Source organism: Cannabis sativa, chromosome 2 (genome assembly GCF_029168945.1).
Source record: "Cannabis sativa cultivar Pink pepper isolate KNU-18-1 chromosome 2, ASM2916894v1, whole genome shotgun sequence".
Lineage (NCBI taxonomy): Eukaryota > Viridiplantae > Streptophyta > Magnoliopsida > Rosales > Cannabaceae > Cannabis > Cannabis sativa.
This window is the reverse complement of record NC_083602.1, coordinates 48,293,281-48,318,028: the sequence shown is the minus strand read 5'-3', so window position 1 is coordinate 48,318,028 and position 24,748 is coordinate 48,293,281. Positions and strand designations below refer to the sequence as shown.

At 37.4% G+C, this 24,748-nt stretch overlaps 1 long non-coding RNA gene across 2 annotated transcripts; it reads right to left on the bottom strand.

The window, feature by feature from the left end:
* On the bottom strand, nt 1-17,651 carry LOC133034974 (uncharacterized). Of its 2 annotated transcripts, none has more exons than XR_009686265.1 (7): nt 17,301-17,651; nt 5,087-5,152; nt 4,141-4,201; nt 3,681-3,761; nt 1,629-3,516; nt 1,467-1,558; nt 1-420 (listed from the first exon to the last, which is right to left on the bottom strand). It is a non-coding gene; the product is annotated as an uncharacterized LOC133034974 (long non-coding RNA). The 2 variants fall into 2 exon arrangements; XR_009686266.1 differs by having other exon boundaries at nt 1,629-3,481.
* Between the last annotated feature and the right edge of the window lie 7,097 nt (nt 17,652-24,748).

Sequence of the window (24,748 nt, the reverse complement as noted above, 5' to 3'; positions counted from 1 at the left end):
TATACTATACTAACTTTTTCAGCCAAACTAAATGATGTGCAATTTTGCTTAATCAAGCAATAATCAAGTTTTGCTAGTTTTCCAAATTTCTGCAAGTCTTTTTGTTATGTCCAGGTTGATTACATTTTCCGCATTTGATTTGCTTTGTTCATTTTTTGTTTTTCTGCCATAAAGGTTTGCTTCTTCTTTTCTTTGGTCTTCCCACTCTTACTTTTTTCTTTTGGATGCTGAACTTCCCATGATTTAACATATTCGGGTACCTCCCATGTGTCTTCATTAGGAATAGGGTATACAATTTATCCATAAGTTGCAAGCATGGCCTCCTTTGTGTAATATGATGAGCAATATTCATATGCATCTTTATTCATATCTTTTAGAACAGCTATTGCATGGCCACAAGGAAGTTGATCTATTTGGAACCTGTTAATGAATAATGTATACCTTTTGTCAATATTGATTTGAAATCAAGATAGCAAGTAAACATAATTTTGCAGCTCCATTTGTTACAATCATCTTTCAAATAAATTTTCAATCTTTATTTGCATCTAACAACTCTATTTATTAATATCAACCCATTATCTCTAACCCCTAAGAAAATTTTCCTAAATGATGGACGACCATATTATGGCCCTTAACTCTATCATACAAATTTTCATCAGGGAAATAAGATAATTATTCTTTTAAACTTAACAATAAATCACCTAAGCTAGACCAATCCTAGGATATCCCTTTTCAGAAGTCTGAAATGGAAGCCTAGCTGTTTTGAGCAAATCACAGCTACTTGGACATGAGAATCATGGAGTGGTGTAAAGATGATCTGAGGTTTTGGAACTGGGGGCTCTACGAATCTGAGATTAGTTGGTGTGGATCTAAGCACAGAAGTGAATGACATTGTGTTTGGTGTGAAAAGTGTTGTGACCACTGGAACTGATAGCTCAGAATTTATTGACACGCATTCAATGAAGTTTTTAGCAGCTGCCAATGAATAATGAGTTTGGAGAAAAAGAAGAGAATGTAGTAGCAGGTAGTGTACTGCTACTGCTACGTATGATGATTTTAAACCTTATAAACTACAACTTCACAATGAAATTCCACAAAAGAAAAATCTAGCATTCAAAGCCAACAATATAGCACAAGATTCCATGATTTCCCTTTACAATTCCTAATCAGCTGCACTAGCAATTTCATTTAAATTTATGTTTGGGAGGAACTTTCTATCTAACATCCCGTAATAACTAACAACAACTATCTGGTTACAATCTGATTTCCCTTGTACATATATCTTTTTTTTTACAATCTGATTTTACAGCAACAATTCTAACCCAAATAATTAACCACATCTATAACAATGAAATCTCATATTGATTTTGCAAGTTTAGCAATTAGCATGTACCGTTTGCATCTATAGAACAAAGCTAAGGACAATATATAAGGATCAAATTATATATATAGGTTGCGTTATATACCGTTTTCATGTACAAGTTCTCGAGCTTAGATCAACTATTGCTTTTTTGCATCCATCACGAACTTCGAACAAAACATCATTTGTCGGGTGCACCTAATATTTGAAAGTACTAATATTAGAATTTATAGTCAAGTTAGGTATAATTTAAAGTTGAGAATCATACCGTCATCTTCAATGAGTATTTGTAGTTATCATTTAAGATTTCTTCATGTTTGCTTGTCAGCCTTGTGGGAATTGCTTGAGCTATGTTTCGATTTTTACAGCTCCATTCTTGCACCAAACTTCTTAAACATTCTACCATAGTGCAGATTGGTAGCTCCCTTACTGCAACAATCAAAGAATTCAAAGATTCTGCGAGGTTGGATGCCATGTTCGAGTATCTATTATTTTGAGAGTGAGCTTGAGCCCATTTTTCATACCCGATTTCTTGCAAGTAGGGTCTCAACCTCTTGTCAATCTTATCTAGTTTTCCCATGTGGCGCTCGAAGCCTTCAACAGTGTATGCCTTTGCCACTGCGAAGAATGTATCTGAGACAGTTTTTGAGCTTTTCTTAATTTGCTTTTAATGTTCTTTAGTAGGTGAAAGGTGCAAGCTCCATGAAGTACTTCTGGGTACACTTTGATGGTTGCCTTTTTTATGCTTTCGTGACGGTCAGAGATAATGACCATGTCTTCTCTTGAACCATAACACTCCCTAAACTTTTCAAAGAACCACTCCTAAGAATTATCGTTCTCTGAATCAACCACACTAAAAGCTAGCGGGAAAATATGACCTTCCGCATCTTGAGTCGCTGCAACCAGCAGTATATAACTCCATATGTAGACTTTAAGAATGTCACATCAACTATCACCACAGGAATACAATGCAACCATCCTTTTCTTGAAGCATTCAATGCTACAAAAAGGAATAAAAAGCCATCTTCCTCTGTTTTGAGCTCCACAAAAGAGTCTGGATTTGTATGATGCAACAAGTAAAGATACTTGGCTATCTCAGAGTAAGACTTAATTACATTTCCTCTTTTTCTTTTTCCTTCTGTATTGATCTCCAAGCTTTGCTGTATTTGACTCTCAATCCACGAATTTTCAACTCATTTATAACATCTGCAACCGTGGTTTTAGTCTTGATGTTTGTGAATTTGTACTTGATCATGTCTGGAATGATGGTTGAGGTTGCTTGACGTTGATCTTTCAATCTTATCTTCATATCGCAGCTATGATTGTCCTCAAAAGTCATAATTATAAATTGCATTGTGTTTCCATTCCTTGATGCCCTTAACTTCCAGCTGCAATTTTTGTCAAAGCACTCCGCTAGGAACTGTCTTTTGCAAGATTTTTTCACGCGGTACTGAAAAATGTTTTCTAATTGCATAGTGGCTCAACACAGTCTTCAAGGTCTCTTTATCTTTGTAAATCTGAGACGGAGCTATTTCTTGATGGTTTTTGTTGTTGATTACTGAATCTTCGTCTATTTTAATCTCTTCTGCATCGTTGTTTGCTTCATTTCCCATTTCTATTATTTGCTTGGCAACCAACCTTGCATTGGAGATATAATTTTCACTCTCATCTGCATCCATGTCAACAGTTGCTTCTTCATCTGAATTTGATGTTCCTTCTTCAGCTTGTCCCAATTCTATACCCAATTCGTTATAAGTTGATGTACTTCTGGTTGAAAAAAAAGTCAGCTCAATATGGTTAATCTCTGTTGATGTACTTCTTGTTGGAAAAACAGTCGACTCAATATGGTTATTCTCCATTGTAAGGCACAACGGGTACTTTGTAAAATCTGAATCTTTTTTCTTCAACTCCTTGTAGAAGTAAAATTGGAGGTCATCTTCTATGTGGAATGGAGGGTAGTTGTCTTTTCCTTGGTACTTTATTTTTAGAGTTGTTGATCCAAGATCTATCTTCAGCTCATTACATATCATTCCAACCAAGGTGTTGTAGTTGCAATTATTGGGAATGACCATTCCGCGAACTTGAAAGTTGATGTAATTTTGATTTTCATCCCAATGACCACTATGTTGGATTACAATGAAAATTTTATCCATATCCTGCATCCAGAAAAGATAGTATGTTAATATTACAATAAAAAATTGATGTACTTTTTTGCTCATAAAAAAAATCAGAAATATAATGAGAAATTATGTAGTCAACATTTTATTTGTTTAATATTTGAATTTTTTAGCAAATGGAAGAAATCAATATTAGTATGTACCATAGTGAAGTCCAACAGTTGAAATTGGACAAGATTTTTGCTCTTTTTCAGTCTTCTTTTGTAACTTCACACTGAGTAAAGCTATAGCAAGAAAAATATATTGATGGCATTGTCTTATTTCCATTTAAAAAAATAGCTTACATACCATAAACCAATACCATTAGCCAAAGGAGGGTAGGCAGACAATTTATATTCATGACCCCATAATATAGCTTAAGAGTTATAACATGAAACTTAGTAAATTATTGTTCTCAAACCATAACTACAGTGAGCTAAATATATAGCACCCAAAAAATAATACAAAACATAATTAGTTTGAAGACAACTTATACAATACAAAAACATATCTCAAAGCAACAACTGTAGTCATTGAGAATAACAAATAAACATAGCACCCAACAAATGAAAAACCTTCAATACACAACATATTCTAAATACCCAATGATAAAAAGATTCATACCTATTGAAAATGAAGGCAGCCATGGAACAAGAGTAACTCCGCAATCTGTTGGAGCTCTTTGCTTTGGTAGCAAGGCCATTCCCAAATTCCCAACAAGCCAAACAAAGTAGATATTTGAACACACATTTAGTAATTCCAATAGCAGAACCAATCACAAGAGATAAACAATGAAGAAACTTAAGCAAATCAACCATCTCAATTCATTTATATTAATGATGCAATAAAACTATACGTAACATCAGAAGATACAGAAAACAGAAAGTAAGCTCAACTAGATTCACCATGTTGTATCTTGTATGGTAATTCTGATATTGCACTACTATAACTGTATATGATTGAATCAAAAGGATAATAACTATCATTTTTCTTTTTTTGCTTTCAATAAGATTGTATCATCAAAGAGCATTTTTCCTTTGTTTTTGGGTATATATGGTGTGTATAGGAAAGTAATCATGTCATGCAACTAAAGTAAGTAATCAAATACAGAGAATACACTCTTTAACACTCCTCCAACTCTCTCATATTACATTTTTAAGTTCAGTACAAAAATGAATAGTGGTTAATTATAGGCTTCTATATATAGTACTCAGACTAACACAAGAAAACATGTACAAAAAAAAAACTAACTTTAAGATGCAATTACTAACTTCCTAAACATGTCAGTAGAAAACACGTGGACAAATTAATCTATCCGAGTAGTTGAATAATATAATTTTGACATGATATGTATTTATTTAATTTCAATAGTAATACTAATTATTAATTACATATACTATAAATTAAGGTTCCAAAAGGGTTAGTTGATGATGAAACTAGAGAAGCACATAACAAAGGAAATTCCTTAAAGGATCTGAACATAGCAGGAGGATTTGGAGATACAATATAACAGAAATGTTAAACCAGCTGTGATAATTGAATAAAAAATAGGGAAAAATATTAGGATTACCTTAGGTTTTCAAGATCCAAGAACAAAAGTTTTTCCAATGGTAGTAGCTGAAAAGAAATGTTATGACTGAAAAAGAAAAACAACCAAGCAATTCAGGAGCTATTTACCCTTTTAATACTCACCTTCGTAAACATCCCCATTACTATAAAGACTCTCTCCCAATTATTGTTGTAACACCCTAACTACCTTAGGCGTATTACGTGATTTTTAAACGTACTGTGCAGCTCGTTGCTAATCAACGAGGTTTATGGAAAAACGTGATTAATTAAAATTTTGCTTTTTGATTAAACTTGTAAAATAATATTACAAAAGGCTCGGGATCCCGATTTATAAAATCATTTACAAAAGTTTTAACTGTTACATAAAATAAAGTCGTCTAACGACCAGTTACAAAAATTCAGCCTTGCTGTCCCGAGGATCGTACGCTCCAGGCCTAACCGCCCCGACATGTACAATCTCATAAGCTCGCTCACGGTCCATCAGCTATAGCCTTGCCTTTACCTACACATAAACGTAAACTGTGAGTCGACAGACTCAGTAAGAAAAGCATAATAATATCATACATAATTCTAACTGTCGTGTCCAACACGATACTGAGTCCCGCTACTACCATGTCCAACATGGTACTGAGCCACTACTGCCATGTCCAACATGGTACTGAGTTCTGAACGTTCATAGGGATGGTACTATTGACACGTAACAACCTGATCGGTCGAACCGGTCATACTCCGGCTGCTGGTCATACTCCAGCCTGTACCGACGTGTTACTATATCCTCCTGATCGGTCGAGCCGGTCATACTCCGGCTGTGGTCATACTACGGCTGTCACAGACGGGATACGTCAATAGCACGGAACCACCAACCAAGTGTCGACTGATCGGTCGAGCCGGTCATACTCATTTCTTGGTCATACTCCAGCTGTCACCAGACGTGACGGGGTTGGATGGTTCGAAGCCTATATACATAACTAATGTAATCTAGCGGGCTTCCTACATGCACGCTAAACATGTAATCTACATATGCATACCGTTATACTAATCTTACTGGATTAGATTTCGGGTGTCTTGGTCAACCTGACTGGGCCGAAGCCGACGGCGGATTGCGGCTCCTAAACCATAAAAATCACAACGCTATAAGTGACACGCTAAATCACTTCCCGGGGACTAAAACTAGGAACTAAAAGTTTCCCTATCGATAAAAAGCATGGCAATACCCCTAAAAACATAAAAACGAGGAAAACTAGGGTTTCTGAAAATTCCCCAACCGGTAGACCGGTTGCCCAACCGGAATTCCGATTCTGGGAATTACTGGACACCCATCCGGAATTCCGGTTGCACAACCGGAATTCCGGTTCCTCGCAGGAATTTTTCAAAAATTCATAACTCGATCAATTCTAACCCAAATCATGCAAGATCTTCCAGACCTGTTCTATATGCCCCAAATAACCATTCAAAGGCAACAAAATCACCCAGAACTCAGAGAATCACAAAACACCATTAAAGACCAAGCTTTGAGTTCCAAAACTCAAACTTGGTTAGAATCCACTAACATGCAATCAAGCTAGATCAACCCTACATAAATATGCATAACTAAACCTCTGAAAATGAAAATAATCAACCACAGCAAGTAATTTACAGATTCAACATATATTTTCAAAATTCATGCTCTAGAACTAAAAACTCCCAAAACTTGATTCCAAGTAACCATCATGCATACACTAGCTCTAAATTACTTAAAAAATAGCAAGATTAAACTTTAGAAAACAACAACAAATCACAGCAGCAAGAACTTCAAATTAACATGCATTACTCAACTTTTTCATCAAAACTCAAGAAATTAAAGAAGGAGAGACAAGAACCAATCTAGCTTGCAATGGACCTTAAGAGGAGGTGGATTAACAAGTAAAAATCAATGGAGAAATCAGCTCCTTGCTGCCCAAAGTTTCAGCCGAAAATAGAGAGAGAAATGGAGAGTTCTTTTCAAAATTTTCTATTTTCTACACTTAGCATTTTTTGTAAAAAGAATCAATAAAATCAAGGCCACTTCTAATATTTCATTTCAGCCAACTAAAACTAAAAATAAACATTTAATTTTCATTTAATAAGCTCACATAAGACAAAACACTAATGGGGCAAAAAGACCATTTTGCCCCTCCACCATAAAACCACATAAATCATACTAAAGGGGTATTTTTGGGAAATTCTAAATTCCCGGCCATTCCCGACATTCCCAATGTCTAAAACCCGTCCCCAAACTACTAACATACTAAGTTGTGATTTCTACTGAGCCAAACGCCGAGTTCCAAAATATCGGACACCGGAAATGCAAAATATGCAAGCTACTGAATAACATGAATAACAGTATAATAAATTATTTAAATAGCTATAAATAATTTCATCATTAATCACAATTAACTGATAATTTCCAAATTAACTAAGCGGGCTTTACAACTATCCCCCCCTTAAAAGGATTTCGTCCCCTGATATTGAGCTCTCATATCTGTCTCTAGCTCCCAGGTGGCTTCTTCCACCTTACTGTTTCTCCAGAGAACCTTGACCAAAGCTATGGTCTTATTCCGAAGGACTTTATCCTTTCTATCCGGGATCTTGCCTTGTTGTTCCTCATAAGTCATATCTGGTAGAAGTGAAGACTCTCATGCTTGAGTATATGAGAGGGGTACGAAACGTATTTTCTCAACATTGAGACATGGAATACATTGTGAGCTGCTGATAAAATTGGAGGCAATGCTAACCGATATGCCACTTGACCTATCTTCTCGAGAATCTCGAAAGGTCCTGTAAATCTAGGGCATAACTTGCCTCTTTTCCCGAAACGTTTAATCCCCTTCATCGGAGATACTTGTAAAAACACATGGTCCCCTACTCGGAACTCAACATCTCTGCGTTTCGGATCTGCGTAACTCTTCTGTCTGCTCTGTGAGGCAAGCATTCTAGCTTTTATCTTCTCTATTGCCTCATTGGTCCGCTGTACTGACTCAGGACCTAAGTATTTCCTCTCCCCTGTCTCATCCCAGTGGATAGGGGATCTACATTTCCTACCGTACAACAGTTCATAGGGAGCCATCCCTATCGTACTCTGATAACTGTTGTTGTAAGAGAATTCTATCAACGGTAGATACTTACTCCATGAGCCTTCAAAGTCCATAATACAGGCTCTCAACATATCCTCCAATATCTGAATTGTCCTTTCGGACTGACCATCTGTCTGAGGATGAAATGCTGTACTGAATTTCAGCTTCGTACCCATTGCCCGTTGCAAACTTTGCCAAAATTTGGAGGTGAATTTCGGATCCCTGTCCGAAACTATAGACTTCGGTACCCCGTGAAGTCTTACTATCTCTCTGACGTACAGTTCTGCCAACTGATCCACTGAAAATGTTGTTCTAACCGGCAGAAAGTGAGCAGATTTCGTAAATCGGTCCACCACTACCCAGATGGAATCAAACAAACCCGTGGTCCTAGGTAACCCGACCACAAAATCCATCGTAATATCCTCCCATTTCCATTCTGGTAGGGTTAGAGGCTGCAACAACCCTGCTGGTCTCTGATGTTCAGCCTTAATCTGCTGACAAGTGAGGCATCTCGATACGAATTCTACCAAATTCTTCTTCATACCGCTCCACCAGAAGTACGGTTTCAAATCTTGGTACATCTTGGTGGTGCCGGGATGCAGAGAATACGGGGTAGAATGAGCCTCCTCAAAGATCTCATTCCTAAGTTCCACACTGTTCGGAACACAAACCCTGGCTTTATACAAAAGCATCCCCTTTATACGACCTTTGAAAAGTCTTTGGCTTGACCGGCCAATACCTCATCTCGGATCTTCACTAACTCCGGATCTGTCATCTGAGCGACTTTTATTCTTTCCAATAGATCAGATTGCAGCGTCAAGTTGTGAAGCTGACCTACCACAAACTCAATGCTGGATCTAACCATATCCTCTGTTAGCTGAGGTGAGATCTTAATCATATTAGCTACTTGCCCGGGACCCTTTCTGCTCAGGGCATCGGCCACTACATTGGCTTTTCCGGGATGATAGAGGATCTCACAATCGTAATCCTTCACTAATTCCAACCAACGCCTTTGTCTCATGTTCAAATCTTTCTGAGTAAAGAAATACTTGAGACTTTTATGGTCGGTATAGATCTCACACTTCTCCCCGTAAAGGTAATGCCGCCAAATCTTCAGTGCAAAAACCACTGCGGCCAATTCTAAATCATGAGTCGGGTATCACTGTTCATAATCCTTTAGCGACGGGAGGCATAAGCGATAACCGGTCGGCTTGCATCAATACACACCCCAAACCTGTTTGGATGCGTCACAGTAAACTACGAACTTCTCCTTGTCCGAAGGCAAAGCTAGTACGGAGAAGCGATAATCAATCTACTGCTTCGGCTCACGAAAGCTAGCTTCACATTTATCTGACCAGATAAATCGCTGATTCTTCTTTGTAAGCTCGGTTAGGGGCATTGAAATTTTGGAGAACCCCTCCACGAACCTACGGTAGTACCCAGCTAATCCCAAGAAGCTTCTGATCTCTGTCATTGTCTTCGGTCTCGGCCAATCCCTGACGGATTCAATCTTCCCGGGATCCACCTTGATCCCATCTTTACTCACAATGTGCCCTAGGAAGGACACCTGAGACAACCAGAACTCACATTTCTTGAACTTGGCGTAAAGCTTATGTTCTCGAAGTCGTTGCAGTACCATCTGAAGATGTAACTCATGCTCCTCTTCTGATTGAGAGTACACGAGGATGTCGTCGATAAACACAATCACACAGATATCGAGGAAATCCTTGAATACTCTATTCATCAGGTCCATGAATGCTGCAGGAGCATTGGTTAGTCCGAATGACATAACCAGAAACTCGTAGTGTCCATACCTAGTGCGGAAAGCCGTCTTTGGAATATCCTCCTCTCGGATTCTCAACTGATGATAACCCGAACGGAGATCAATCTTAGAAAAGACCGTCTTCCCCGAAGGCCGATCGAACAAGTCATCGATCCTAGGTAATGGGTATTTATTCTTCACCGTCAGCTTGTTCAACTCCCTGTAGTCGATGCACATCCTCATAGATCCATCCTTCTTCTTGACGAACAAAATCGGGGCTCCCCAGGGTGACACACTGGGCCGAATGAACCCTATGTCAAGCAACCCTTGGAGCTGAATCTTTAATTCCTTAAGTTCAGCTGGAGCCATCCTATACGGGGCTTTGGAAACCGGTTCCACCCCTGGTGCCAAGTCAATCACGAAATCAATCTCCCGCTGAGGTGGTAACCCTGGAAGTTCTTCGGGAAAAACGTCCAAAAATTCCCGAACCACTCTGATGTCCTCTGGCCGAATGGTGTCTGGCCGAGTGGTGTCCACCACCACGGCCAGAAACCCTAAGCACCCGCCGTGCAACAATTCTCTCGCTGACATAGCCGAGATCACCGGGATCCGAGATCACGGGGCGAACCCACAAATACAAACGGTTCTTCACTTTCCGGTTGGAAGACCACCATCTTCCTTTTACAATCAATGCTCGCCGAATATTTAGATAGGAAATCCATTCCTAAAATAATATCGAATTCGACTAAACTCATCTCTATCAGATCAGCGCTTAACTCTCTACCATCTATCCTGATCGGCATAGACCTAATCCACCTATTGGAGATAACCAATTCTCCGCCAGGTAACAGGGTTCCAAACCCTGATTCATATCTATCATAGGGTCTACCCAATTTACTAAAGACTCTGGCCGCCACATAAGAATGTGTAGCCCCAGAATCAAACGACGCTTTGAATATAGCGAGTTGTTAATAGAAAGGCCGACTGTGACAACCGATGGGGTGGCATCCGCATCGGCTGCGTGATAGCGAACACCTGGCTGGAGTGGGTATCGTGGAGCTCGCGGTGCCTGCGGTCGGAGCCGGGGACATTCCCTCTTGAAGTTTCGGGCATGCCACAATGAAAGCATCACGACCTTTGCACTCACCCCAATGGTGCCTCTTGCAGCTAGGGCACTCGGGATAGGAGAAGCGGGTCTCAGTACCCCACAGGCGACTCCTACGTGCAGGTTCCCCGGAACCTCTTGTTCGACTCGAGCCACCGGAAGCGGTGGGTGCCCTCTTCCTCTGGTCAATGGCCGAACCACTACTCCCCCTGCTATAGCCTGATGCAGGAGGGGTAGGAGCTCCGCCACTCACCGGAGTACTGGCTGATTCTGACATACACCCCACTGCGCCCTCAGCTCGCAGTGCCTTCTCCACCATCTGAGCATAGGTGGTGCTGTCGTCGGTGGTGATCATCAGGTCATGCCTGATCTTGGGATTCAACCCGTCCAGATACTTCTCCTTCTTGCTGAAATCGGTCGGCACAATTCCCGAGGCTAACCTCGCCAACCGATCAAGGCGAGGTAGTATACTCAGTGACGCTCATGTTCTCCCGCTGGGTCAGGTGAACGAACGTTTTCCTCTTGGCGCTTCTGACCGCCTCATTGTAATACTGTGCGTTAAAGAGTTCCTGGAACCTTTCCCAGGTCATGGTGGTGACGTCATGGATGCGAGACACCATGTCCCACCATACCGGGCGTCCTCACTGGGCCGAAACGTGGCGCACACCACTCTGTCGTTACCGGTGACACCCATGAAATTCAGTATCTTGGTGATCACCGTCAGCCATTGCTCGGCTTTCATTACATCCGGACCTCCCAGGAATACCGGAGGTGCTTGCTTCCGGAACCGCTCATACAATGGTTCCAATCTATGGGCCGCCACCACTATCTCGGCCTGGGCGGCGGGGGCGGGTGCCCACTTTGGAACTACGGGCACGAGGCTGCGGGAGCACCTGCTGTCTCGGCCTACGAATCTCGAGGTCTTGTTCTTCGATCCGGGCTTGCATCTCCGCAAACCGTAACTCCCGGTTGGGGCTCCACGATCGGGCTGGGGGAGCTGGGCGGCATGTGGCGGGTTCTCATCACCCCGGCCACGAGCCCTGCCTCGGGGACCTCTACCTCGGCCCCTAGCGAGGTGGGGCGAGCTCACGACCTTGATTCGACCTGCGGAGTTGCCACGACTCTGGTAGTCGCTGGCGTCCATCCCAGATTGAACCGCACTGCGAGAAACCAAGAGTTGGCATATCAGGTCGTATTCAAGGAGAGCTTACTAATGCCGCTTAATTTGGAAATTAAAAATGAAACATGCGCCTATTCCACTATCAGGCTACTAACATGCTTCCTAACAGGCTTTTCTTTTTCATAACTGAATAAAATAAACTACTAAAGCAATAAAGGCTTACTGAACCGTGAACCGAGCTAACTGCTGATGATGATTGTACATGTCGTGACGATCTTCGGAAGACAACCTGGCGGCTCTGATACCAAATTGTAACACCCTAACTACCTTAGGCGTATTACGTGATTTTTAAACGTACTGTGCAGCTCGTTGCTAATCAACGAGGTTTATGGAAAAACGTGATTAATTAAAATTTTGCTTTTTGATTAAACTTGTAAAATAATATTACAAAAGGCTCGGGATCCCGATTTATAAAATCATTTACAAAAGTTTTAACTGTTACATAAAATAAAGTCGTCTAACGACCAATTACAAAAATTCAGCCTTGCTGTCCCGAGGATCGTACGCTCTAGGCCTAACCGCCCCGACATGTACAATCTCATAAGCTCGCTCACGGTCCATCAGCTATAGCCTTGTCTTTACCTACACATAAACCTAAACTGTGAGTCGACAGACTCAGTAAGAAAAGCATAATAATATCATACATAATTCTAACTGCCGTGTCCAACACGATACTGAGTCCCGCTATTGCCATGTCCAACATGGTGGTGAGCCCCTTCTTGCCATGTCCAACATGGTACTGAGTTCTGAACGTTCATAGGGACGGTACTATTGACACGTAACAACCTGATCGGTCGAACCGGTCATACTCCGGCTGCTGGTCATACTCCAGCCTGTACCGACGTGTTACTATATCCTCCTGATCGGTCGAACCGTTCATACTCCGGCTGCTGGTCATACTACAGCCTGTACCGACGGGATACGTCAATAGCACGGAACCACCAACCAAGTGTCAGCCTGATCGGTCGAACTGGTCATACTCCGGCTGCTGGTCATACTCCAGCCTGTACCGACGTGACAGGGTTGGATGGTTCGAAGCCTATATACATAACTAATGTAATCTAGCAGGCTTCCTACATGCACGCTAAACATGTAATCTACATATGCATACTATTATACTAATCTTACACGGATTCGATTTCAGGTGTGCCGGTCAACCTGACTGGAACTGAAGCTGAGCGGCGGATTACTGGCTCCTAAACCATAAAAATCACAACGCTATAAGTGACACGCTAAATCACTTCCCGGGGACTAAAACTAGGAACTAAAAGTTTCCCTATCGATAAAAAGCATGGCAATACCCCTAAAAACATAAAAACGAGGAAAACTAGGGTTTCTGAAAATTCCCCAATAGGTGAGGCAGGTTGCCCAGCCGGAATTTCGGTTACGGGAATTCTTGGACACCCATCCGGAATTCCGGTTGCACAACCGGAATTCCGGTTCCTCGCAGGAATTTTTCAAAAATTCATAACTCGATCAATTCTAACCCAAATCATGCAAGATCTTCCAGACCTGTTCTATATGCCCCAAATAACCATTCAAAGGCAACAAAATCACCCAGAACTCACAGAATCACAAAACACCATTAAAGACCAAGCTTTGAGTTCCAAAACTCAAACTTGGTTAGAATCCACTAACATGCAATCAAGCTAGATCAACCCTACATAAATATGCATAACTAAACCTCTGAAAATGAAAATAATCAACCACAGCAAGTAATTTACAGATTCAACATATATTTTCAAAATTCATGCTCTAGAACTAAAAACTCCCAAAACTTGATTCCAAGTAACCATCATGCATACACTAGTTCTAAATTACTTAAAAAATAGCAAGATTAAACTTTAGAAAACAACAACAAATCACAGCAGCAAGAACTTCAAATTAACATGCATTACTCAACTTTTTCATCAAAACTCAAGAAATTAAAGAAGGAGAGACAAGAACCAACCTAGCTTGCAATGGACCTTAAGAGGAGGTGGATTAACAAGTAAAAATCAATGGAGAAATCAGCTCCTTGCTGCCCAAAGTTTCAGCCGAAAATCAAGAGAGAAATGGAGAGTTCTTTTCAAAATTTTCTATTTTCTACACTTAGCATTTTTTGTAAAAAGAATCAATAAAATCAAGGCCACTTCTAATATTTTATTTCAGCCAACTAAAACTAAAAATAAACATTTAATTTTCATTTAATAAGCTCACATAAGACAAAACACTAATGGGGCAAAAAGACCATTTTGCCCCTCCACCATAAAACCACATAAATCATACTAAAGGGGTATTTTTGGGAAATTCTAAATTCCCGGCCATTCCCGACATTCCCAATGTCTAAAACTCGTCCCCAAACTACTAACATTGTAAAGCCCGCTTAGTTAATTTGGAAATTAGCAGTTGTTTATGTTTAATTATGAAATTATTTATAGCTATTTAAATAATTTAATACTGTTATTTATGGAATTCAGAAATGCATGATTATGTTATCAGTAGTTTTTCATATTTTGCATTTCCGGTGCCCGGTATTTTGGAACTCGGCGTTTGGCTCAGTAGAAATCACAACTTAGTATGTTAGTAGTTTGGGGACGGGTTTTAGACATTGGGAATGTCGGGAATGGCCGGGAATTTAGAATTTCCCAAAAATACCCCTTTGGTGACTCTTATGTGATTTTAGAATGGAGGGGCAAAATGGTCTTTTTGCCCCAATGACTTTTTGTCTTTTAGTGAATTTTTTATTTGAAAAATAAATGTTATTTGTTTATTTTAGTGGCTGAAATAAAATAGTTTAAGTGGCTTTATTCTTTTATTTTTCTCTCATTTCACAATTAGTAAAAAATTAGAAAAACTTTGAAAAAGAGAATTTTCTCTCATTCTCTCTCTATTTTCGGCTGGTGCATGGGATTCAAAGGGCTGGGTTTTCCATCAATTTCTAGCTAGATTCATCATCACTTTGGAACTCTTGTTTGTGGTAGGTGTTTCTTAATTTTCCTCTTTTGTTTTCTTGAGAAAAATGGTGAAAAGATGAGTAAAATGCATGCTTTTGTGGCTGTTATTATTGCTGTGTTTGGTTGTTGATTTCTGAGGTTTAAAGCATGTTTAATTGATGTTATTTGAGTTGTTTGAAGCATGCTAGTTGTGTTGTTCAAAGCTTTGAGTTTTCTATGCAAAAATGTGATTTTTGGTGAAAATATTGTGAATCTGTTCTGTGATGTTGCTGTTGTTTTTAATTGTTTTTCAGAGGCTTAGATAAGCTTGATTAAGTAGAATTAAGCTAGTGAAATGCATGTTTAGGTGTTTTTGCTCAAGTTTGAGTTTAGAACTCAAAGCTTGAGCTCCAATGGCATTTTTCATGTTTGAGGTTTCTGGGTGGTTTTGATGCCTTGGATATGTTCTAGGGAAGGTATAGAACAGGTCTGGAAAGTTTAAGGTGATTTGGGGTTGAATTGTGCAAGTTATGAAAATTTGATGTTGCTGTCTGCGAGGAACCGGAATTCCGGTTGTGCATCCGGAATTCCGGATGAGGGTCCTGAATTTCCCAGAACCAGAATTCCGGTTGGGCAACTGGTCTACCGGTTGGGGAATATTTCAGAACCCGTGTTTTCCTCGTTTTTATGTTTTTAGGGGTATTGCCATGCTTTTTATCGATAGGGAAACTTTTAGTTCCTAGTTTTAGTCCCCGGAAAGTGATTTAGCGTGTCACTTATAGCGTTGTGATTTTTATGGTTTAGGAGCCGATGTCCGCGCTCGGCTTCGGTTCCGGTCGGGTTGGCCGGCACACACCGAAATCGGAATCCAGGTAAGATTAGTATAACAGTATGCATATGTAGATTACATGTTTAGCGTGCATGTAGGAAGCCTGCTAGATTACATTAGTTATGTATATAGGCTTCGAACCATCCAACCCTGTCACGTCGGTACAGGCTGGAGTATGACCAGCAGCCGGAGTATGACCGGTTCGACCGATCAGGCTGACATTTGGTTGGTGGTTCCGTACTATTGACCTATCCCGTCGGTACAGGCTGGAGTATGACCAGCAGCCGGAGTATGACCGGTTCGACCGATCAGGAGGATACTTGTCAATAGTACCGTCCCTATGAACGTTCAAAACTCAGTACCATGTTGGACATGGCAGTAGTGGCTCAGTACCATGTTGGACATGGCAGTAGCGGGACTCAGTATCGTGTTGGACACGGCAGTTAGAATTATGTATGATATTATTATGCTTTTCTTACTGAATCTGTCGACTCACAGTTTATGTTCATGTGTAGGTAAAGGCAAGGCTATAGCTGATGGACCGTGAGCGAGCTTATGAGATTGTACATGTCGGGGCGGTTAGGCCTGGAGCGTACGATCCTCGGGACAGCAAGGCTGAATTTTTGTAACTGGTCGTTAGACGACTTTATTTTGATGTAGCAGTTAAACAGTTGAAACTTCTTGTAAATGATTTTATAATCGGGATCCCGAGTCTTTTGTAATTTGGTTTATAAGTTTAATTAAAAAGCAAAATTTTAATTAATCACGTTTTTCCATAAACCTCGTTGATTAGCAACGAGCTGCACAGTACGTTTAAAAATCACGTAATACGCCTAAGGTAGTTAGGGTGTTACACATACTAAGTTGTGATTTCTACTGAGCCAAACGCCGAGTTCCAAAATACCGGACACCGGAAATGCAAAATATGCAAGCTACTGAATAACATAAATAACAGTATAATAAATTATTTAAATAGCTATAAATAATTTCATCATTAATCACAATTAACTGATAATTTCCAAATTAACTAAGCGGGGTTTACAACTGTCCAGGTTTATTCTTTCAATTTTATTGTAATCCAAACAATCACAGTCCCATTCAAACCAAAGAAAGACTCAAATCAAATCAAATTAATTTTTCAATAATCCTAACAAAGACCATTTTTAATTTGGAATTTTGATTTGAGATTTATGATAGTTAAGATGGTGGTCATTTTAAAATAAAACAATGAATGTTATATTTTATGAAGTCTATGGACATTGCAGAAGTGAGATTGCAGATAAACATAGGGAAATCAAGGAAACAAAAGTCAGATGTAATTGAAATTCTTACCTTATTTTGGATTTGACGGGAGAGATTTGAGTTATTGAAACTCACATTGCAATGATTTGGGGACGGATCGGAGAGGTAAGCTCCGACAACTTCGGTATGATTGCAACGGAGCTCTATTTCGTTTTCTTCTTTTTTCTTCAGGATAGGCGATGATTTGGGGGCGGGTGGATCGACCGGCGCAGCTCCGAAATCGGCGTTAATGGAGGTTTTCTCCGGCCTCTGTTTCGTTTACTTTTTCTGGTTGAGTATAAGATATACGTTGAAGGTTGAAGGTAGAGATGAAAGCCTAAATAGGTATTTGTGCAAAATAAAATCTAATTATGGTTAGTTCTCAATATAAACGTATTTTTGCAAAAAAAAGTTGATTAAAAATGCAAAAGTGAAAAGAGCCCTAAAAAAATGTGAACTAAAAATATTTAACAAAAAAAATATATAACATTGATCGTATACAAAAATTATAGAGATAGTTTTATAATATTGATTTAAAAATAGCAAGATAAATAATTTTGAATATATTGAAAAATTAAAATTAAAGATATAAAGATTAACTATTTTTTAAATTATGTATATAATTATAATATTCTTATTAATGCATTTATTAAATTCTCTTTTGTATTATATTTTATTGATAAAGAAAAAGAATGGTCTACACAACAAAATTAAAATTTCATAGCATATATTAATATATTTAAATACTTAATTCATAATATTTGAATATATCAAGAGACATGATTATATATACATTGTACACACTAAATGACAACATGTCTTTTGAATTTTCGAGAATTAAAAATATGAGTACAATTAATTTACTTAATAGTGATGATAAAAAATATTAAATAAATAAGAGAATCGAAAAAAAAAATGGTAATTCATAATTTTATAACTGAACAAAAAAAATATATTATTAATATTAAAAAAAAAAAAAACTATCCATAAATGATAATAGAATGAACTAGAAAAATGTGAACTAATAATATTTAACAAAAAAAATATAACATTGATCGTATAAAAAAAATTATAGAGATAGTTTTATAATACTAATTTAAAAATAGTTAGACAAATAATTTTGTATATATTGAAAAAGTAAAAATTAAGGATATAAAGATTAACTATTTTTTATTAAATTTACATATAATTATAATATTCTTATTAATGCATTTATTAAGATTTCTTTTGTGTTATGTTTTATTGAAAAAGAAAAAGAATGGTCTACACAAAAAATATAAATTACAAAAATAAAACATTAATAATAATAAAGTGCAAGATAAAAGAAGGAAAAACAAGACTCTAATAAAATTAGTGTGACATTCATAACATATCATATTTGTAAAAAAAAGAATAGTGGTATTGAAAATAAGAAAGAATTGATAATATCACTGATATATCACTAAATAAATAAAATTTTAAATCTAATATTCATATATATATTAACTTTAGAATATATATTAATTGTGAAATATATATTAACTTTTGAATATTTGAATAATCTTATAAATTATAAATATAATTCAATATTGAAAGACATCCCAAAAAAAAAATGTACCTATTATGTATGCAGTTTTGTATTTTATTTTTTGTTGTTATGATATGATTGTATAAATTATATATATACATAATTCATTGAAAGACATCACAAAGAAAAGAGCGAAGGAAATGATACCTTATTATATATGTATCTCTAAATTGTATAAAAGAAAAATGATAGAGGTATGTATCTTTGTATTTCACTTTTGTGGTTATATTTACTATTAATATTGTATATCTTCTTCAAATTTATATCTATATATATATATATAGTGGGTAACATGCAACAATCGAAAGGTTTGTAGAGAAGTGAAAAAGTTTTAACTTAATTTTTTTTATTTATGTTAGTGATAAATATGTAATAATTGTAAATAGGTTTTGAATAAGTGAAAAGTTGTAACTATATTTATATTATTATTGTTATTAATTATACATTATAAAAATGAATATAAAATAGATGAAAATGTAAAATTTTAGCAAAAAAGAAAAAATTGATTTAAGAGATTATAGAGTGCCACCTTAACTCCTTGATGCTTTCCTTTATATATATATATATATATATATTTATATTGGTATAGAATTATAACTAACTAGATTTTTTCTGAAGCTTATTTTTATTATTTCATTAACTATTCCTATTAAGTTATAAATTAGTTATTTCTAACTAATTTTTTTTAATCAACTTAAATTTAAATATCATTTGAATTTCAAAATTAAGTTGATGAATTCTATGAATTAGTTATTGAAGATTCTTAGGATATTTTTTAAGTTAAAAATTTGTTAAAATTTTTTAATCAACTTAAAATGGAATATCTTTCAAATTAAGTGGTTACAACTTAATTTGATATTTAATTAATTTTTTTTTAAAAAACATTTAAGTTGGAATTCTAGTTTTTCTAGAACAACTTAAATTAGATATTTTCAAAATATTTAGTTTATTATATTTTATAATTTTCGAAATTTTATATATTTTATTATATAATCATTTCGATAATTAAATATTGAAAATTAAATTAAAGTTGAAAATTAATTTTTAATTAATTTTGGACCGACTTTAAATTAATTAATTTTCATTATTAAAATATATGGATTAAAATAAATGATTAATTAAAAATACATTATTTTTAAATAATGAGCTTTAATCAAGAGATATTCGATCTCCATTGTTGGTCTTACAATAGTTAAATGTTTTCAATATAACCTCGAGACGCTAGACTTCGTCCCCCTTATGGATGGTTATTCTTTGAAAGCATTTAACACCGTAAGAACTCATTTGATAAGTGTTTTGTAAGTTTTCGTCTCTATTAGACTCTCCCATATGGTGACTACTTAGAGATAAATTTACAAAATATGAAACAATGGTGGGAGCTCATAAATTGAGAATAACCTTGACTCTCGCCTACCGGGACAATGTTGGATTCTCATTTTGATCGAATAAAAGGTTGCTAAAATGGTATCCATTTTAGATGAGTTGACTACTCTATTCAACTAATGTTATCTTTGACTCTCGCCTTCCAGGACACTATATTTCAGTATGTTGGAAACCTTGGAAAATAAAAATGTATTAGATTTTTAGTATTTTTGCAAATATATTTGATTACTTGTTATTTTCTGAACTTGTGTATGAATTTATTGAACCAAAAGCTTACTTATGTTTATTGATATTTGTAGAGCCAAATGTACAACCCACATCCCAACACTCATCTAGAAATTACCTTTAGGAATGAACTTAAAGGTGTGAATAAGACTCCTGGTCAAAGTAATACTTCACACTTGCTCATGATGAACATGAAATTCTACAAAGCAGCTAAGCTAGAAAGTGTTCAATCTGAAGAGCAAAGAGATCATAACTCCAATAATCCTACTGCTTCAAGCTCAGTTGAGAAGATTAGAGAAAGTGATTTGACTTCCTCAGATTATACTTCACAACAGATTGAACCAGGAATAACAACAATTCAAAAACGATTAAGCAGTGATGCTTTAGTTTTTGAATCATGTGTTTTAGAGAATGATAAATCCATGATTCTTGATCTACAAACCATGTCAGTTTTTCATTGCAATTGCTTGAAAAGTGGAATTATTTGAAATCCGGAGAGTTGAAAGTTAAATTTGGTAATGGTGAAATGGTATCGGTTAGAGCTAGAGGAAAATCCAAACTCAAGTTTCAAAACAGAATTTTAGAATTAGACAATGTCTTATTCATTCCAAATTTCAGTAGAAACTTGATTTCTGTTTCATGCTTACAATTGCAACAATACAAATTAGATTTTTCGAGTTCCGCTTCTACCATATCTCGAAATGACATTCAAATTTGTGTTGCATCCATGGAACAGGGGCTTTATGTTCTAAGACCAGACGAACCATTTGCCCTACATAACGAACTGTTTAAAGTAGCTAAACCTAGAAACCATAAAAAGCAAAAGATTGATAATGATGATCAAACATATCTATGGCATTTACGTTTAGGTCACATAGGCTATGATAGACTCAATAGGTTAACCAAAGACGGTCCATTGAAAAATGTCGTCTTAGGTGAATTGCATGTATGCAAGTCTTGCCTAGAAGGAAAGATGACCAAATGTTCTTTCCCTACAAAGGGAGAGCGTGTCAAAGAACCACTAGGCATAGTACATTCAGATCTTTGTAGACCACTGAATGTCAAAGCTAGAGGTGGTTATGAGTACTTTGTCACTTTCATCGACAATTACTCTAGATAGGGTCACATTTACCTTATGCATAAGAAATCTTAAACGTTTGAAAAGTTTCAGAAATTTCATGCTTTGGCTCAAAACCAATTAGGTAAAACATTAAAGATCTTGCGAACTGATAGGGGTAGAGAGTATATGGAAATGCAGTTCAAAGATCATTGAATTGAACTTGGAATTGAATCTCAATATACTGCTCCTAGAACTCCACAACAAAATGGAGTAGCAGAGAGAAGAAATCGCACTCTTTTGGAAATGGTTCGGTCTATGCTGAGTTATTCAACTCTGTCTATGTAATGACCGCTTTTGTAATTTGGATTTGAAAAGGCAATTACCACTAATTTCTGTCATTTTATTTTTATTTATGAATTTAATTATTGTGGACCCCAATATTTAGAAATAAATATTAGAGTTATAATTTCTCAATTCCAGAGATTTTATTAAACTCTAGGGGTATTATTTAGCTTATATGTGAAATATGTAATTTTTGTAATTTTTGCTCGGCGACAACGGAAAATGCGATGGATGGCTAGTTTGATCACATGGGTAAGTTTAGAACCTTATTTCTTAGTGGGAAATATTTTAGAGAAAATAATTATCGGGATTGAGCGGGGTTATGGGATTTGACCATTTTACCCCTAGCTTTAGAAATACACTAGTTTTAAGTCTAAAGGGCATTTTAGTCTTTTCCTTGGTGAGGATAGGTGGCTGCCCTAGGTGATTGACACCTAGCCAAGTAATTTTTTCAGCAAGAGTTAATTGGGAAAACCCTTTTCATTTGAGGAAATTAAGAAAAAGAAGAAAAATTGGAAATTAGAGTTATCTCTTGAACTCTCTCTTTCTTTCTTTCGGTTGGGGCAAAGCTAGGGCAAGGATCAAATTTTTCCTTCCATTTCTCTGGAATTTAGCAAGAATTCAAGGAGGAATTAACCAAGGTAACCTTAGTTACTCTCTAGTTATGGTTTTTCTCAAGTTTTTCTTAGTTTCAAGGGGTGATTTCTAGGTTTGGGGGCTGTTAGGTTTCCTTATGCTTAGGGTTCGAATTTTATAGTTTATTTGAGTTAATTTAAGTTCCTAGCAGCTAGTATTGTTGATTGGTTTGAGTTTGGTGCAACTTTAAGCTTTGAGTTCAAAGCTTTGAGCTTTAATGGCAACATGAGTATTGATGGTTTGTTCTGTGAAATTCTAGTTGGAAACTGTTGTTTATGCATTGTATAGGTACCCTGGAAGTTTTAGGAAGGTTTGGGATTGAATTGAGTTAAGGGGGTTGGTTTTTGTGTTCCCAGCACAGAACCGGTCGACCGGTTCTGGGGGACCTGAACCAACCGGTCGACCGGTTGGTGTCCCAGTTTTTGGACTTCTGGTTGGGACCGGTCTGCCGGTTGGGGGAATTTTCAAAACCCTAGTTTTGCCCAATTTTGAGATATTTAGGGTATTTCCATGTGATTTATCGATAGGGGAACTTTTAGTTTCAAGTTTAAGTCCCCGGAAAGTGATTTTGCGAGTCACTCATCTGTGTTACAATTAATGTGATTAGGGCATACATCTAGCGCGAGCATTTCCGTTCAGGTCGGCCAGAACACTTGAATTCGCAAAACAAGTAAGAACTGTATATAATGTGTGACATGAATATCTGAGTGTATATATATGCTATGTGTATATGCATGCTTAAAATGTTATTTGCACTACCAACACTTATACGGTTATGGTATAGAGTGCATTGGTACAGTGAATGTTATCTGAGAGTACTATGATACCTGCATAAGTACGGTGAGGTACTGGGAGTGCGTGGTATATCACTCAAGGGTACTCAGGGTATGAGCAAACCCTACCAACACTCGTACACCGAGGTACGTAGTGCATGTGGTATAGTTGTTATACCCTACTATGGAACGTTCGTACTCATCTGTTAAGTTGTAAATAGGTGTATGGGCGCCTAAGTACAAGTCAGAAATTATATGATATGTTGTATGCTTTTCTTACTGAGTCTGTTGACTCACAGTTCTACTTTCATGTGTAGGTAAAGGAAAGGCGAAGGCTGAACAGGAGTGAACCTGAGCTGGGATGAGATTGTACATGTTGAAGCGGGGCGACCTGGAGTGTTCGGTCTCGGGACATCTGGGGATTGTATTTTGTTAGTCGCTGTACGACCTGAAAAATATTTATTTTGGAATATTAGTTTTACAAAGTTTAAAAACGTGATCCCGGCACTTGTAAATATTTTATTATATTATAAAGTTTAATATTTAATACAAAAGTTTAAATTTGACACGTTTTTCGAGAAAAATCTTTGGTTAGCAAAGATTGCACTGTAATTGAAAAAAGCACTGTAGTGTGCCTTAGCGTTAGGGCGTTACAATTTTGGTATCAGAGCCGCGAGGTTTGTCTACCGAAGCTTCCTAAGACATGTACAATCTTCATTAGAGAAAGCTCGGTTCACGGTTTAGTAAGCCTGTACTTGTTTAGTATTTTAAATAATTGTGAATGTAAAAGCATGTTAGGAAGCATAATAGATTTTACTTAATTAATTATTTTAAAGTGTGTTGCCTTTAAGTCCTTAAGAGCGGTGTTAAGTTTTGATCGCTGTCTAACTTGCCTGGCTTATGGGTTCGCAGGCTAAGTCCTATAAAATGGACGCCCCGCGAAATACAAGAAGTCAAGGTAACATGATTGAGACCCGAGGGGGTCAGAGAAATCCCCAAAATCTTCGTGATCGTGGCCGTGGCCGTGTCAGAGCTCAGGGTGGTCGCCCTGTAAATCCACCACAAGCTCCTCCGGATTGGGAGCAAAGATTTGCAGAAATGCAAGATCGGATCCGCAAAAAAGATGAAGAGATTCAGAGATTGAGGCAGCAGGGTCCTCCTGCCGTGCCTCCTCAAGTAGCTCAGGTCGTGGGAGTTCCAGTGGTGTCAGCAGAACAACCTGTTGTTGGCAACCGTATGGAGCCGTTGTATGAAAGATTTCGGAAGCAGGCACCTCCAGTGTTTCTGGGAGGTCCTGATGTAATGAAGGCGGAGTAGTGGCTCACAGTGATTGAGCGTATCCTCAATTTTATGGGAGTGGTTGGTAATGATCGGGTGACATGTGCCTTTTTCCAGTTTCAGGAAGACGCTCTCGTGTGGTGGGAGTTGATAACCCTTACTCGAGACGTCACAGTGATGACCTGGGAGGAATTCAAGGAATTGTTTAATTCCAAATACTACAATGAGGTTGTCC